We start from the raw sequence: 4,941 nt of genomic DNA, 5'->3' as shown, positions 1-4,941 counted from the left end.
CATCATCGCAGGAGGTTTCAACCATCGTATTAAATTATTTGAATTGAGTTATAACATTCTAATCTCATCAGTCACTTGACTTAGTCCGTGGCTATGATGTATAACCGGGTTTACCCGAGTAAAAGTTTAATAAAAATACATAATAATATTTACATGAATGTATGTCACAAAACATTTTAAAATAAATTGGGGTAAAGGGATGCATAGTATGGTGGCGGGGTTCTATTTTAATGAAATTCGGGTATCAATAGGTATGGGAACCTAGGACGATGGATTTCTGGTAGGAAGAGAGTTGCAAAGGATGACGATGGTTCTAAAGCTATTGATGTGTGTGGTCGACGACTGTCGATACGAGGTGGGGAGATTGACCCATCTGGATAGGCATCGTGCCTAGCATATGGACAAGTCCTAGCTAGAGAAACTCTTTCGTTACGAACTCGCTGAGGGAATGATCTCACTTCCTGAACAGTTGTTCTATTACCCCGCTCATTGAGTGATAGAGAATAGCCCTGGACTGTCCTACCGGTAGTTGTGGTAGCTAGTGATGAATTATCTATTAAAACAAAAAAAATCAGTGTTAAATTCATGTTGACTATAAAAAACTTTAATTCATACCTACTCAATTTGTTAAGGTGTATGCGGGTTATATATTTCTAGAAAGTGGCAAAAAATCTGGATTAAATAAATTTTCAAAAACAAACTATTCATAATTTTCTACAAAAGTCGGTAGTTACAAAAGTATTAAAATAATCTGCGTTGTTTTATAACCATAGATGATGAAAACGAGTTGTCCGAATCGACTGAGACTTCATTTCAATCGGTTCGTTACTGGCTATCACAAGATCACGAAGGGAGGCAAAGTTTACAAGTTTAGACCTGGAGTTCCGCGAGTGATGTAAATACACGAATCTGTGTCATAATACAAGACTCGTCGGTCTAGTTGTGACGAGTAATCATACAAGTTTAAACGAGCTTATGCTGTCGTATACGCTGCGATGACGACGTTTGTATTAGGCAGAGGTGAGACTGCTTCTTCTCTGTATGCCCAACAAAGATATAACATTTTCTCGTTCGCAGGTACGACATATCTTACCCCGATTTCTGGGTTAAGTAGAATTCGTAATAATTTTTACTTCGTTCTAACAATATCGGTTTGAGGTAAATTATTTCGCTGACCTAACTTGCCCCAGAAAGATTTAAGGCATAATTTTTCCACGGATCGCAAACCAGGATTTTTATTAATTTTATGGCGATCGAGTTTTATCCCTTTAGCCTGTTCGTATTGTCGTAGGTATTCGACTTTTGAAGCTTCAACGATACAATGTGATGGCCATCCACTCGCTTCTTGTTTAATTTTTAAGAACATATTTATATATGCTGCGAAAAGACCATCCTTATGAGTAGATAGATCATATTGAACGACCCTGTATTGCCAGATTTCGGAAATCTATATTATTTTGTAACCTAGTTCTATGGCTCTTTTTAATTCAAGGGAAACCCAGGTACCTTCAAATACACGCTGTGATTCATCTTCCTTTAGACAATCACCCTGTTCAAGAGTTTCACAGCATGTACGACAGAGAGTAAACATTAATTTTCCATGCATACGAACAGGTAGAAGGGGGTGATAAAGATTTTGAGGTGGCAAAACTGTACAACGTACTAAACCCTCGACTTTGGTAAGATCGTAACTTGGTTCTGTAAATGCTTTACACTCATCAGAACCAACGTATAATGTTTGATATCCTATAGGAAACACGCCTATCTTAGAGATAAAAGGATATAAAGAGCAAACATCTTTATATTCAATGATCTATTCGTCTTTCACCTCATAATAACATTTAGTATTTTCTGTACGACCACCGTAAAAAGCATCACGAGGGTTTAATATTTTTTCTAGTTTTAGGACGGGATGATGTTTTAAAAATTGAGTTGGTTCTTTGTCCTCTTTTTTAAAAATCTGAAATCGCATTCCCTGATCTCTGTGAATTCGTAACCATATCTTCTAATTTTATAGTTTATAGCGCGTATACGTTCATAACGCTCATTCATGGTTTCCCCAGACTTTCCAAATATTTTATCTCTACTCATGTTATTGCATCGTTTGCACCATGCCAAAAACAGCCATGAAACTGGAAAACATGACGGGGTCCATTATCGTCTTCTTGAAGGTACCCGTCTACAATAGACCCTTCACGAAGACGATACTCTCTACGCCTACCAGCTTGTTGAATCTCTACAGCAAGTTCTCCTTCCATAAATAAAAGCCATTCGATGGCAACCTTAGACTGATTATCACCGTACCTGTAACCACCTCTCGGTACAATCCCTATTGTCTGCTCTCGTAAAAAATGCTTCCGAAAAAAATAAATTGCAAGACGATGAAATCGTGGGTGACTCTGTGAAAGGGCAAACATTTCCACATTCCAGAAATATCTTACGAAACGAAATACATGCACAACATAAGATATTCACATCATTTTTGCAATAAGAAATCAGCTGATGCCAAAAATTAAACTGGTAATTCAGATCAATATTTTTTTCCTCGTACCATTTTAAAAATTCTTTTCGAGCCTTTTTACTCATTGTACCCAGAGAATAAAATTCAATTGAAAGAACAGGGCCACAATATCACATCCACTCAAAAAAAAGTCTGCGGATCTGGTAACAAGTAATACGTATTCCTATTGATTTTAGGGCGCTGAATTCCATTTCGTTATCAAAAATCACCTATCACGTCATTATTGAGACATAACCTCAAAAAATGAAGAAAAAACATGCACTGAGGCAAATAAATTTCAAAATAATGTCAGTGATGCAAATTTTCACTTCAAAAACATGTCGACAACTGCGAAGGATCAACCCTTGCCTGATATCAACTTATTTAACATAACTTTATCCAACAGAACCTGACCTCACCTAACCTGAATTAACAGAAATTTATTGAACTACACGCAAAGCTCTGGAAGCATATTTTCCCAGTAGCAAATGTGTGCTACATCGAATGGGTCAACCCGAGCCTAACCCAGAAATAAATCTAACCTAGCCTAACCTAACCTAACCTCACGAAACACAATTAAACTGGTTGTGTTGTCCCGTTGTTTTTGCGGTACCGTTTGAATCAGCTTGGGCTTAACCTGCAAAGAGGTCAAGCCTATCCTAACCTAAAAAGACCTGACCTAACCTAACCTAACTTAACTTCACGTAACACAATTAAACTCATTGTGTTGTTCCGTTGTGTTTGCGGTACCGTTTCATTCAGCTTCGGCTTAACCTACATAGAGGTTTAACCTATCCTAACCTAACAAAACCTGACCTAACCGAACCTAGCTGAATGAAATTCAACCACACGTGTAGCTATGTAAGCGTACGGTTCTCAGTCTTAAATGTGTGCAATATTTAATAGGTTAACTCGATCTTAACCTACAAATGAATCTAACTTAACAGAACCTAACGAAATTTTGCTTAACGCAAGACAACTTAACTTAAGTGTTCCCGTTGTAACACAATAAAATTCATTTCATTTTACTACAGGTGGTTAAAAATTTAGACGCAAATTACTCATTTGAAGAAACTTAGAACTACAAGTAGAATTGACCCCATTTCAATTAACCTGACAATGTTTGTATCAATTAAAATGTAGAGCTGTAACTTAAACATGCACATGAATAAGAGTTTTATTCAAAAATTTTTTCTCTCTGCTTTTCTTAGACTTAAGGGATATATTTATACTGCTTTTTATCGTAATTAAATTTATTGATACTTACTTCAGTCTATTTTCTGCCTGCTATAACGTGTCCTTTTTTCTTCGGAAGAACGATGCAAAGGGTTACGCTTACGTTCAAGACGTTTAAGAACAGGGCTGCCAGTATAATCGGTTAGGTTAGGTCAGGTTTTTTAGGTTAGGATAGGTTTGTCTTCTTTGCAGGTTAAGCCCAAGCTGATTCAAACGGTACCGCAAACACAACGGGACAACACAACCAGTTTAATTGTGTTTCGTGAGGTTAGGTTAGGTTAGGTTAGGTTAGGTTAGATTTATTTCTAGGTTAGGCTCGAGTTGACCCATTTGATGTAGCACACATTTGCTATTGGGAAAATATGCTTCCAGAGCTTTACGTGTAGTTCAATAAATTTCTGTTGATTCAGGTTAGGTGAGGTCAGGTTCTGTTGGGTGAAGTTATGTTAAATAAGTTGATATCAGGCAAGGGTTGATCCTTCACAGTTGTCGACTTGTTTTTGAAGTGAAAATTTGCATCACTGGCATTATTTTGAAATTTATTTGCCTCAGTGCATGATTTTTCATGCCAAAATCCATAGAAATACGTGTGTCTTGTAACCAGATCCGCACACTTTTTTTTGTGTGGCTGTGTAATTTTTATTTTCCGGGATGTTAAATAAATGTGGGAATGGTCCCTTTTTTACTTATATCTTCTAGTAGCACTAAGAGGGAGCTGGAAATAGTTCAAACTATCTATAAACACTGTATGATCGACACGCATTGAAACGATTTTAGTACCATTGATTATGAGAACTGGATCTACTTTTTCAGTAGATTTATACTCTGCCAGATGTTTTAAAATGAATTGAGCGTCAAACCCTTTAGAGTTATGGGCTATACAAATAAAATTTTTTAAATTTACAACTGGACGAAGTGTAAAATCTACAAAATCTTGTATCGGGTTTTCTCCCTCAAACACAAATTCCCGTATCAAACCAGTGTTCACAAGATTTTTTAATATCCTGTTCATGAATACACCAGCTACAGTCTGTCAAGTTAAAGCGTGGGTGGCTTTAGTCGCAGTCGGTAAGGTGTATCGACATGATTTTGGTGTCAAAATATTAGAAGAGCTCCCTCTTTCATGCTTTTTGATTTAACATTCAGTTTGCTTTCAATTCTCATCTTGTTACCACGTTACAAAAAATGAGTTCCGTATACGCTTC

The 4,941-nt window shown here is 36.8% G+C and overlaps 1 protein-coding gene across 1 annotated transcript in view; it reads left to right on the top strand.

Moving 5' to 3' along the window:
• The window catches only part of LOC117182130 (solute carrier family 23 member 2), a 374,004-nt gene that overhangs the window by 147,910 nt on the left and 221,153 nt on the right, over positions 1 to 4,941 (top strand). The window lies entirely within an intron of this gene.

The sequence above is a fragment of the Belonocnema kinseyi genome, chromosome 10 (assembly GCF_010883055.1).
Source record: "Belonocnema kinseyi isolate 2016_QV_RU_SX_M_011 chromosome 10, B_treatae_v1, whole genome shotgun sequence".
NCBI lineage: Eukaryota > Metazoa > Arthropoda > Insecta > Hymenoptera > Cynipidae > Belonocnema > Belonocnema kinseyi.
This window is presented reverse-complemented; position numbering and strand designations above follow the sequence as displayed.